A 14018-nucleotide genomic window follows, 5' to 3' on the forward strand; every position below is an offset into this window, starting at 1 on the left:
TCTGTACAGGACTGGAACAGCAAATAAGTATATTGTCAAATCAAAGTCTCATATCCTATTGTGCGCTATTGGTTTCATTTCATTTCTTATCTATATTTACAGTGAAATCCCATTGTGTAATATGTAGGCCTGTGTGCAGAAACATGTGTCCATAGTATTATTAAATGATCAGGATAAGTCAAGATAAATCAGGATATATCATTATACTTATTCAATTATATCCTATATTAATTATTTGTTTGTTCAGTAACAGAGGTTACTGTCTCCATATCCAGTCATATAAGTCATAGTGAAACTGGAAGGGATTGAATGAAAATACACTGAACAAAAACATAAGCTGATACATTTTTGCAGCGTTCTCTCTCAATATGGTGGTGATGAATGCACTTTTATTCAATGTTTTTTCAAATGCTAAATAGTGAACAAACCCCACATTATTTCCCCATGTTAAAATGTACACATGCTAAATGATGATGGCTGATGCTTCATTCACTATATGCATTCAAATGCAGAGATTAACGTGTTAATGGTCACTCGTTGTCTGGCATTGGACAGATCACCTGCTAATGATCACATTTTGGATGAACTGAGACCATTTCACACCTCTTTGACTCTGATGAGTTTCAGCAGAACTACAGTAATAGGTCTATCATCACATGGAACTGTTATCACTCTTTCAGCTTTCTAGTGTGCAATGTTTCAGGTGTGTTAAAATGGCTATATGTTCTTGTAACAATCATTGCTATTATTGTTTGTGGTGACAATGTTAAAGTGCAATGTTTACTTACAGTGAGTGCACAACATGCTGCTGTTTGTTTTAAAAGGCTTTATACCCTGCTGTATATCAGTGGTTCCCAAACGTCACGCCAAGGACGGGAAATACCTCAAAAAACCTGGACTGAAATGGTAGGAAGGGGTGGGGGGCATGGTGAGAGGAAGCCCTTCGTCCTCGGCGGAAAACCCGAAGGGACAGCTTTTTTCCGGGGCATCCCCTGCTGGGGGTCCCTGGTCCACATCCAACTGGAGATCTTCTGGAGCCGCGCTCTGGCTTCTGGAGACACGCAGGGAATGCAGCTGTCTCTTCTCCTCTTTGTCAATGTGCTTCACACCTGCTGGTCGCAGGAGTGCCTGTCTGTGCTTGTAGGAGTACCGCTGCAGGAAGCTGTTCCCATCCTCCAGCTCGGCGTCGGTGATGTGGACGTCAGTGTCTCCGTCTGGGACCTGGTCTGCAGTCAGTCGCTCAGATTCTCTCTGGTCAATGGTACCATTGGCCATCAACTGGTGTCTCAAAGCCTCAAGCTTCTCCTCTCTCCGTCTCTCTCGTAGTCTCTCTCTGCGCCAACTCCGTTGTTCCAGGGCGTGCTCTGCCATTGTGTACCTGCGGAGAGTGCTGTGCCTGTGCAACATGCCCAGACTGGCACCCCCGCGAAAGGGTACGCTAGTGAAACCCTGGCATTGTGGGAAGTAGAACACCGTCACCAGATCAAAGCGCACGTTGCTCTGCCTCCCTTCCAGCTTTGGCCTCTTCAAGAATAGACTGGATGGGTTGACTGGCAGCAGGTGAAGCAGAACCATTAGTTGTAAAGTCCTGGCTTTCTGAGGAGCTGCTCTCCCCATCAGAATCCCATTCCGTGGAGGCAGGAGAAGGCAGGGACGATGATGGAGGTGAGGAGTAGAATGGATCTTCATCGTCGACCTCCTCAAACTTTCTTTTCAGAATACCTCGCATGACTCGACGGTGGCGCTTCACTCACGACGGAATCAAATATAAAGGAGAGCTGGAAAAGTAGACGTTTCGGACTGGTTGGTCCTTCCTCAGGCAAGATTCTGTTAGAGGAATGATTAGTTGTGCTGGGGCCCTGGTTTTATGTATTCCTAATGGTGGGCGTGACTCATAGTCATTCGGCCAATTAGCTTTGTTGATGGGTGTGGTTTACTTGGCCATTGTTTCATTCCGTCCAATCAGAATCAATGGGTGTGTGTTCTCTTGTTCTGGTTTCTTTCATTTGTAGTGTGGTTTTTGTAGAGGCAACATGTCTTTACTGGAGAATCAGTAATAATTATAATAGACTTCCCCCAAGTTACAGGTACAAGCTCGACTGGGGGGACCTGGGGACTTCAGTGCAATGTACCTACATATGTTGCGACCGAAGTGTATGTAAGTACATTGCAAGGAATGAGTGCATTCGCCATGTACTTGAAGGAAGCCTAATCCAATCACTCTTAGATTATCTCCAGTTTAAGTTTAAGAGTTTAAATTTACCTTATTGTTGTAGGACTTTTGGTTTATTTAGCCTTATTGGGGTTAATTCACCCCATGGCTCCATTTCAACAAAGACAAATTTACATGTGTTTCTCTTTTGTTTCCTGAGCCCGGTGTCTAATGGCCCATTTGGTGTCAGTGACACCTCTATGTTTCTTGTCCCAGGCTGGTTTGGAATGTGCTAATGTGTCCCCTATTCAAAGTCTGATTTCCATTGAGTGTTGGCTTTGTCTATGTGGCTGGGGAGTTTTGGTACAAAATCAAAACAACTTGTCTAATATTTTGGCATGTTTAATGCAGCTCTAAGGTATATAATGACATAGTAAAATGTTGAAAATGAGTGGAATGCCCCTTTAAGAACTGGTTTTCCAGTTAATCTGGAGAAAAACCATTCAATGGTCGAAAACAGAGTCCACTTGAACATAACAGTCCACTTTGGTTGAACAATATTTAGTCTACTAGTCTAGTGATCCATTGAGGAGTTTCTTAAAGTCAAAGCAGGAGCCAGCATAAATATAAAATAACGTTATTGGTATAGCAAATTCCAACAAGGCATTTCAATGTGCTTTGCACACATCAGGAAACATATATAAAATCATAACTAAAACAAAAATACATAAAACATTACAGTGCAGAAGAGAAAGAAAAACTCAATCAAATGCAGTGGGAAACAGAACAGTATTTCATTGTGATGTAAAATAAATAAGAGTGCCAGCATACCTGCTGTTTTCTGGGAGTTCTTCCACATGTGGTGCATAACAACTGCTGGTGTATAATAAACCTTAAAAAGCAGTATAGTAGTTCATCCAAAAATGACTTACTCAGTATCTGGATAAATATGTACAATCTAACTATTGAATAAGTGGATATGAATTAATTGTTACTGCAGCAGAGCCATTCATCTTGAGGATTTCTCCACATTATTTCAGTAACATCAGAACCAAGGAGAACCAGCTCTGGTGAAGAAACAACTGCGCATACTGTGATTTACATCCCATTTATCTTAATTTATCTTGGAACACTTACAAACCACAGATAAAAAACAAATCTTGACTTTAAACATTTATTAAAAACAAGAAAACGGAAGTAAAACAGTTAGGCCTATTTGTTTCAAACAATATTTATAAATAGTAGACAAGCCTTCACATCTTGTCTTTTACAAGTAGCCTATATACAGCACCCCTTGTATTTTATGTGTTAGGTTGTAATGTAGGTTCAATTTGTTTCCACTTTAGTATAGAAGACAGTGGTCTGGTTTCTGTACAGGACTGGAACAGCAAATAAGTATATTGTCAAATCAAAGTCTCATATCCTATTGTGCGCTATTGGTTTCATTCTGGGTGCCTGCCATGCAATGGCAGAAACACAGGTTGAAATCTAAAACGCATACTTAATAATTCTGGGTGCCTGCCATGCAATGGCAGAAACACAGGTTGAAATCTAAAACACATACTTAACTAGAAACAAATTTCAGGAAATTTGACTGGGTGCCTGCAGCTCGCCAAGTCTGTGCAGCATTTGACCACCATTTGATGACATTTAGCCTCTCAGACCCTGTAAGGGTCCATTTGGTTGACTTTCAATGGGGTATTTTGTTTAAGTTTATTGCACATTACGTTGCCACCAACATTCTAATGCTAACATGCTAACATGCTAATACTAACATGCTAATGCTAACATGCTAATGCTAACATGCTAACATGCTAACATGCTAATGCTAATATGCTAATGCTAATATGCTAATGCTAATATGCTAATGCTAACATGCTAATGCTAACATGCTAACATGCTAACATGCAAACATGCTAACATGCTAACATGCTAATGCTAACATGCTAATGCTAACATGCTAATTCTAACATGCTAATTCTAACATGCTAACATGCTAATGCTAACATGCTAACATGCTAATGCTAACATGCTAATGCTAACATGCTAACATGCTAACATGCTAACATGCTAATGCTAACATGCTAATGCTAACATGCTAATGCTAACATGCTAACATGTTAATGCTAACATGCTAATGCTAACATGTTAACATGCTAATGCTAACATGCTAATGCTAACATGCTAATATGCTAATGCTAACATGCTAACATGCTAATGCTAACATGCTAATGCTAACATGCTAACATGCTAATGCTAACATGCTAACATGCTAATATGCTAATGCTAACATGCTAATGCTAACATGCTAACATGCTAATGCTAACATGCTAACATGCTAATGCTAACATGCTAAGATGCTAATGCTAACATGCTAATGCTAACATGCTAAGGGGTCCATATGGTTTCGCTCAGGGGGGCGGCCCAGTTCTGGCGAGCCGCCCCGCGTCCGAAACGGTTGAGAAATGACAGAGTTACGTGTTTCCCCGAATTTCTCTATTGACTTTCAATGTGTGTGTGTGCACATGTGTGCATGTGCGTGCATGTGCGTGTGTGCGCGCGTGTGTGAGAGTTGATCAGGTGACCTTGAATCATTAACAAAGTATCATTTTCTCCTGGGCTAGTCTATGCAAACGCAAACAGTATTGAAAGTTAATGAGAGAACGTATGAGAGAACGTATGTCCGAACAAATTGCTCTATCGCAAAAAGTAAAAGTCGAATGCGATTTTTGTTTTTGCCGTGAGTGACCCGAGGCATTGAGGTACGCCGTGTGCGATCGTGGTATTGGTACGATAAAAAACGTGGTTATAAGAGCGAGTTAAGAATTGTGTTTGTGATGAAAAAATTGCTGACTCATTCAGGTATTTAACATGGAGTTTATGACACATTATGATGGTACACCTGTCGCTTTCAGGGCTGTAGTTCACGTACTGTATGTATCTGGGCTATGGTTGTGACATTCGGTGAAAGAGGACGAGTGTGGCTACAAAATTACCGAAACCCATGCGTGTAAAGTGAATATTTTGGCCGTGAGGACGATTTGTTCGGAGAATTTCGGTATAGTCTTCACATTGGCTTCTCACTCTGATCCGCTCTCTCTCTGGGCGTGCGACACTCTGAGTCGAGAATATTGCTCAGACCACACACACTTTGAACTGCGATAGCGGGCAAACCGTGCAACGTATTCGAATTCCGTCTGAACCACCACAAAGTCGATGGCCTCGTGTGCTGTTTGACGTTTAAATCGTGTTTCTACGTACCAGTATGCCAGAGCAATGTGGCTCCAAAGTAACGTGTCGTTTTCTGTTTTTACCCGCGTCTCCCCATCGACTTTGAATGGGGCATTTTTCGCGTCGTTTATTGCGAATTACGTAGGCACGGTAACACGAATCGGAAAGAAAAGCACAAGCACACCATTCCCGGCCGAGCCGCACGTTTTGATGTATATATTGCGGGGCTTTGGCAAACCGTGCGGCCGGCCATAGACGTCAAAGTTTCGCGTATTGGTGATTATAATTATTACTACGATTAAGTATGCGTTTTAGATTTCAACCTGTGTTTCTGCCATTGCATGGCAGGCACCCAGAATAATTATAATCACCAATACGCGAAACTTCGACGTCTACGGCCGGCCGCACGGTTTGCCAAAGCCCCGCAATATATACATCAAAACGTGCGGCTCGGCCGGGAATGGTGTGCTTGTGCTTTTCTTTCCGATTCGTGTTACCGTGCCCACGTAATTCGCAATAAACGACGCGAAAAATGCCCCATTCAAAGTCGATGGGGAAACGCGTGGAAAAACAGAAAACGACACGTTACTTTGGAGCCACATTGCTCTGGCATACTGGTACGTAGAAACACGATTTGAACGTCAAACAGCACACGAGGCCATCGACTTTGTGGTGGTTCAGACGGAATTCGAATACGTTGCACGGTTTGCCCGCTATGGCAGTTCAAAGTGTGTGTGGTCTGAGCAATATTCTCGACTCAGAGTGTCGCACGCCCAGAGAGAGAGCGGATCAGAGTGAGAAGCCAATGTGAAGACTATACCGAAATTCTCCGAACAAATCGTCCTCACGGCCAAAATATTCACTTTACACGCATGGGTTTCGGTAATTTTGTAGCCACACTCGTCCTCTTTCACCCAATGTCACAACCAAAGCCCAGATACATACAGTACGTGAACTACAGCTCTGAAAGCGACAGGTGTACCATCATAATGTGTCAAAAACTCCATGTTAACTGCCTGAATGACTCAGCAATTTTTTCATCACAAGCACAATTCTTAACTCGCTCTTATAACCACGTTTTTCATCGTACCAATGCCACGATCGCACACGGCGTACCTCAATGCCTCGGGTCACTCACGGTGAAAACAAAAATCGCATTCGACTTTTACTTTTTGCGATAGAGCAATTTGTTCGGACATACGATCTCTCATAGAGAGTCAGTGTGCTTTACCTTTCAATACTGTTTGCATTGCATAGACTAGCCCAGGTGAAAATGATACTTTGTTAATGATTCAAGGTCACCTGACCAACTCTCGCACACACGCACATGCACACATGTGCACGCACACACACACATTGAAAGTCAATAGAGAAATTCGGGAAAACACGTAACTCTGTCATTTCTCAACCGTTTCGGACGCGGGGCGGCTCGCCAGAACCGGGCCGCCCCCCTGAGCGAAACCAAATGGACCCCTTAGCATGTTAGCATTAGCATGTTAGCATTAGCATGTTAGCATGTTAGCGTTAGCATGTTAGCATGTTAGCATTAGCATGTTAGCATGTTAGCATTAGCATATTATCATGTTAGCATTAGCATGTTAGCATGTTAGCATTAGCATGTTAGCATTAGCATGTTAGCATGTTAGCATTAGCATGTTAACATGTTAGCATTAGCATGTTAGCATTAGCATGTTAGCATTAGCATGTTAGCATGTTAGCATTAACATGTTAGCATTTTAGCATGTTAGCATTAGCATGTTAGCATTAGCATGTTAGCATGTTAGCATTAGCATGTTAGCATTAGCATGTTAACATGTTAGCATGTTAGCATTTTAGCATGTTAGCATTAGCATTTTAGCATGTTAGCATGTTAGCATTAGCATGTTAGCATTAGCATATTAGCATTATCATGTTAGCATGTTAGCATTAGCATGTTAGCATTAGCATGTTAGCATGTTAGCGTTAGCATGTTAGCATGTTAGCATTAGCATGTTAGCATTAGCATGTTAGCATGTTAGCGTTAGCATGTTAGCATGTTAGCATTAGCATGTTAGCATTAGCATATTATCATGTTAGCATTAGCATGTTAGCATGTTAGCATTAGCATGTTAGCATTAGCATGTTAGCATTAACATGTTAGCATTAGCATGTTAGCATTAGCATGTTAGCATATTAGCATGTTAGCATTAGCATGTTAGCATTAGCATGTTAGCATGTTAGCATTAGCATGTTAACATGTTAGCATTAGCATGTTAGCATTAGCATGTTAGCATTAGCATGTTAGCATTTTAGCATGTTAACATTAGCATGTTAGCATGTTAGCATTAGCATGTTAGCATTAGCATGTTAACATGTTAGCATGTTAGCATTTTAGCATGTTAGCATTAGCATTTTAGCATGTTAGCATTAGCATGTTAGCATTAGCATATTAGCATTATCATGTTAGCATGTTAGCATTAGCATGTTAGCATTAGCATGTTAGCATGTTAGCATTTTAGCATGTTAGCATTAGCATGTTAGCATTAGCATGTTAGCATTAGCATGTTAGCATATTAGCATTAGCATGTTAGCATTAGCATTTTAGCATGTTAGCATTAGCATATTAGCATTAGCATGTTAGCATTAGCATGTTAGCATTAGCATGTTAGCATGTTAGCATTAGCATGTTAGCATTAGCATGTTAGCATGCTAGCATTAGCATGTTAGCATTAGCATGTTAGCATTAGCATGTTAGCATGTTAGCATTAGCATGTTAGTATATTAGCATTAGCATGTTAGCATTAGCATGTTAGCATGTTAGCATTAGCATGTTAGCATTAGCATGTTAGCATTAGCATGTTAGCATTAGCATGTTAGCATTAGCATGTTAGCATTAGCATGTTAGCATGTTAGCATTAGCATGTTAGCATTAGCATGTTAGCATGTTAGCATGTTAGCATTAGCATGTTAGCATGTTAGCATTAGCATGTTAGCATGCTAGCATTAGCATGCTAGCATTAGCATTAGCATGCTAGCATGTTAGCATGTTAGCATGTTAGCATGAGCATGTTAGCATGTTAGCATGTTAGCATTAGCATGTTGGCATGACAAGTGTTTGGTTGGTTGGTTGGTTGGTTGCATTTGGAGTTTGTTGTTGCATGTGGGGGTCCCCGGAACATCTAGGCACACAGGAACACCCCCAGCCTGGTTCCTGTCACAACGAGAAGATGAAGTTAACATCATAATACAGCAGCAACACCAAACCTTGGGCTATCCACATAGCGTGCTGACTGGGTAAAAAAACAAATGTCAGCTAAATGTAGACCGTAATTAGCCTTAGAACCTTTAAGTGAGCTGGAAATTGAACCATCTTGTATTTCTGCTTAAAGGCCTGTCTTGGTTTAAAGCCCACTCACCACGACAAGGTGCAGGCCGAGAGTGGGGGACACATGAGGGTGGGGGAGACAGGGGACAAACATGACAGGGGGGGTTCACGGGACAAACACAGCGACAAACACAAGACAAACACAGGTGGGCGACATTGGGAGAAACACGGTGAGGACACGGAACAAACACAAAAAACAGAGGTATGGGACAAACACACAGGGTTAAACATTAAAAACATGGAACAAACAGAGGGGAGACACAGATATGGGTCAAACACAGGGGAAACAGGAAAACACACGGAACAAACAGAGGTGAGACAGAGACACAAGACAAACAGAACAAACAGGGAGGGGGGACCAACAAACGGAACATACACGGAGGGAAGACACAGAGACACGGGACAAATACTGAGGGAAGACAGATACACAAGACAAAGACGGTACACAAGCAGGGGGACACAAGAGACAAACAGGGGGAGTAACAGGACAAGCATGGGGGGACATTGGTGGGAGACACAAGACAAACCGGGGGAGAGGGGGCATGGGACGAACACAGGACAAACACAGGGAAGTGGGAATGGTGCAAACATGGAGGTGGGAATGGTCACAGGACAAACATGGCGGGAGACACAGGACAGATCCAAAGGGGGGGGGGGGAGGGGGACACCATCCAAGGCGAGGAACTGATGGAGTGTGCGGAGAGTGCAGCCAGCGCATGGTGAAAGGCAATATGGGGAACGAACTGGCCAGATGTATGGAGAACCCGGATGACTGGGAGTGACGATGGAGAGCTCATCTGAGGACGGCCTAGAGATACCTTGGGTCTTCCCGTTTGTCCCTCAGCTGTCGTTGAGCTTTACGGTGGCAGGCTGATGGACGGTTAATGGCTGGCTGTGATGTGATGTGACTGACAGGCTGTCGGGTGGGCTTGCTGGCATGTGACTGACTGGCGGATGGGTCGTTTGGGATGCTGATGGCTGGCTTGAAGTCAACACGCAGTATATGGCATCGTGATAACTGTAGTATGAGCCAGCGCATGGTGAAAGGCAATATGGGGAACAAACTGGCCAGATGTATGGAGAACCCGGATGACTGGGAGTGACGATGGAGACCTAGAGATCCCTTGGGTCTTCCGATTTGGACGGCTGATGGCTGGCTGTCATGTGACCGACAGGCTGTCGGAAGGGCTTGCTGGCATGTGACTGACAGGCGGATGGGTCGTTTGGCATGCTGACGGCTGGCTTGATGTCAACACGCAGTACTTCATTTGTTCCTCAGCTGTCGTTGAGCTTTACGGTGGCAGGCTGATGGCTGGCTGTCATGTGACCGACAGGCTGTCGGGTGGGCTTGCTGGCATGTGACTGACAGGTGGATGGGTCGTTGAGCTTTACGGTGGCAGGCTGATGGCTGGCTGTCATGTGACCGACAGGCTGTCGGGTGGGCTTGCTGGCATGTGATTGACTGGCGGATGGGTCGTTTGGGATGCTGATGGCTGGCTTGAAGTCAACACGCAGTATATGGCATCGTGATAACTGTAGTATGAGCCAGCGCATGGTGAAAGGCAATATGGGGAACAAACTGGCCAGATGTATGGAGAACCCGGATGACTGGGAGTGACGATGGAGAGCTTTACGGTGGCAGCTTTACGGAGAGCTTTACGGTGGCAGGCTGATGGCTGGCTGTCATGTGACCGACAGGCTGTCGGGTGGGCTTGCTGGCATGTGACTGACAGGTGGATGGGTCGTTGAGCTTTACGGTGGCAGGCTGATGGCTGGCTGTCATGTGACCGACAGGCTGTCGGGTGGGCTTGCTGGCATGTGACTGACTGGCGGATGGGTCGTTTGGGATGCTGATGGCTGGCTTGAAGTCAACACGCAGTATATGGCATCGTGATAACTGTAGTATGAGCCAGCGCATGGTGAAAGGAAATATGGGGAACAAACTGGCCAGATGTATGGAGAACCCGGATGACTGGGAGTGACGATGGAGACCTAGAGATCCCTTGGGTCTTCCGATTTGGACGGCTGATGGCTGGCTGTCATGTGACCGACAGGCTGTCGGAAGGGCTTGCTGGCATGTGACTGACAGGCGGATGGGTCGTTTGGCATGCTGACGGCTGGCTTGATGTCAACACGCAGTACTTCATTTGTTCCTCAGCTGTCGTTGAGCTTTACGGTGGCAGGCTGATGGCTGGCTGTCATGTGACCGACAGGCTGTCGGGTGGGCTTGCTGGCATGTGACTGACAGGTGGATGGGTCGTTGAGCTTTACGGTGGCAGGCTGATGGCTGGCTGTCATGTGACCGACAGGCTGTCGGGTGGGCTTGCTGGCATGTGACTGACTGGCGGATGGGTCGTTTGGGATGCTGATGGCTGGCTTGAAGTCAACACGCAGTATATGGCATCGTGATAACTGTAGTATGAGCCAGCGCATGGTGAAAGGCAATATGGGGAACAAACTGGCCAGATGTATGGAGAACCCGGATGACTGGGAGTGACGATGGAGACCTAGAGATCCCTTGGGTCTTCCGATTTGGACGGCTGATGGCTGGCTGTCATGTGACCGACAGGCTGTCGGAAGGGCTTGCTGGCATGTGACTGACAGGCGGATGGGTCGTTTGGCATGCTGACGGCTGGCTTGATGTCAACACGCAGTACTTCATTTGTTCCTCAGCTGTCGTTGAGCTTTACGGTGGCAGGCTGATGGCTGGCTAGTTAAGTATGCGTTTTAGATTTCAACCTGTGTTTCTGCCATTGCATGGCAGGCACCCAGAATAATTCTGGGTGCCTGCCATGCAATGGCAGAAACACAGGTTGAAATCTAAAACGCATACTTAACTAGAAACAAATTTCAGGAAATTTGACTGGGTGCCTGCAGCTCGCCAAGTCTGTGCAGCATTTGAGCCACGGACCACCATTTGATGACATTTAGCCTCTCAGACCCTGTAAGGGTCCATTTGGTTGACTTTCAATAGGGTATTTTGTCTAAGTTTATTGCACATTACGTTGCCACCAACATTATAATGCTAACATGCTAATACTAACATGTTAATGCTAACATGCTAACATGCTAAAATGCTAATGCTAATATGCTAATGCTAATATGCTAATGCTAACATGCTAATATGCTAATGCTAACATGCTAATGCTAACATGCTAATGCTAACACTAAGGGTTAGGGTTAGTGCCTAAATGTCACTTTCACAGCGAAATAAGCCCAGTTTGGCCCTGTTCACTTTTGCTTAGCAGAGTCTGTATCTTCAAAACTAGACACTCTGCAGGCTGTTAGGAGAATATTAATTCTCCTCTTGCTAATATACAATTAATTCTGGGTGCCTGCCATGCAATGGCAGAAACACAGGTTGAAATCTAAAACGCATACTTAACTAGAAACAAATTTCAGGAAATTTGACTGGGTGCCTACAGCTCGCCAAGTCTGTGCAGCATTTGAGCCACGGACCACCATTTGATGACATTTAGCCTCTCAGACCCTGTAAGGGTCCATTTGGTTGACTTTCAATGGGGTATTTTGTCTAAGTTTATTGCACATTACGTTGCCACCAACATTCTAATGCTAACATGCTAACATGCTAATACTAACATGCTAATGCTAACATGTTAATGCTAACATGCTAACATGCTAAAATGCTAATGCTAACATGCTAATGCTAATATGCTAATGCTAACATGCTAATATGCTAATGCTAACATGCTAACATGCTAATGCTAACATGCTAATGCTAACATGATAATGCTAACATGCTAGCATGCTAATGCTAACATGCTAATGCTAACATGCTAATGCTAACATGCTAATGCTAACATGCTAATATGCTAATGCTAACATGCTAATGCAAACATGCTAACATGCTAATGCTAACATGCTAACATGCTAATGCTAACATGCTAACATGCTAATGCTAACATGCTAACATGCTAACATGCTAATGCTAACATGCTAATGCTAACATGCTAAGGGGTCCATTTGGTTTCGCTCAGGGGGGCGGCCCGGTTCTGGCGAGCCGCCCCGCGTCCGAAACGGTTGAGAAATGACAGAGTTACGTGTTTCCCCGAATTTCTCTATTGACTTTCAATGTGTGTGTGTGCGTGCACATGTGTGCATGTGCGTGCATGTGCGTGTGTGCGCGCGTGTGTGAGAGTTGGTCAGGTGACCTTGAATCATTAACAAAGTATCATTTTCACCTGGGCTAGTCTATGCAATGCAAACAGTATTGCAAGTTAAAAGCCCACTGACTCTCTATGACAGAACGTATGTCCGAACAAATTGCTCTATCGCAAAAAGTAAAAGTCGAATGCGATTTTTGTTTACACCGTGAGTGACCCGAGACATTGAGGTACGCCGTGTGCGATCGTGGTATTGGTACGATAAAAAACGTGGTTATAAGAGCGAGTTAAGAATTGTGCTTGTGATGAAAAAATTGCTGACTCATTCAGGTATTTAACATGGAGTTTATGACACATTATGATGGTACACCTGTCGCTTTCAGGGCTGTAGTTCACGTACTGTATGTATCTGGGCTATGGTTGTGACATTGGGTGAAAGAGGACGAGTGTGGCTACAAAAGTACCGAAACCCATGCGTGTAAAGTGAATATTTTGGCCGTGAGGACGATTTGTTCGGAGAATTTCGGTATAGTCTTCACATTGGCTTCTCACTCTGATCCGCTCTCTCTCTGGGCGTGCGACACTCTGAGTCGAGAATATTGCTCAGACCACACACACTTTGAACTGCGATAGCGGGCAAACCGTGCAACGTATTTGAATTCCGTCTGAACCACCACAAAGTCGATGGCCTCGTGTGCTGTTTGACGTTTAAATCGTGTTTCTACGTACCAGTATGCCAGAGCAATGTGGCTCCAAAGTAACGTGTCGTTTTCTGTTTTTACCCGCGTTTCCCCATCGACTTTGAATGGGGCATTTTTCGCGTCGTTTATTGCGAATTACGTGGGCACGGTAACACGAATCGGAAAGAAAAGCACAAGCACACCATTCCCGGCCGAGCCGCACGTTTTGATGTATATATTGCGGGGCTTTGGCAAACCGTGCGGCCGGCCGTAGACGTCGAAGTTTCGCGTATTGGTGATTATAATTATTCTGGGTGCCTGCCATGCAATGGCAGAAACACAGGTTGAAATCTAAAACGCATACTTAATCGTAATTCTGGGTGCCTGCCATGCAATGGCAGAAACACAGGTTGAAATCTAAAACGCATACTTAATCGTAGTAATAATCAATACGCGAAACTTCGACG

This window comes from Electrona antarctica, assembly GCF_951216825.1.
Source record: "Electrona antarctica genome assembly, contig: scaffold_25, whole genome shotgun sequence".
In the NCBI taxonomy this organism is placed as follows: Eukaryota; Metazoa; Chordata; class Actinopteri; order Myctophiformes; family Myctophidae; genus Electrona; species Electrona antarctica.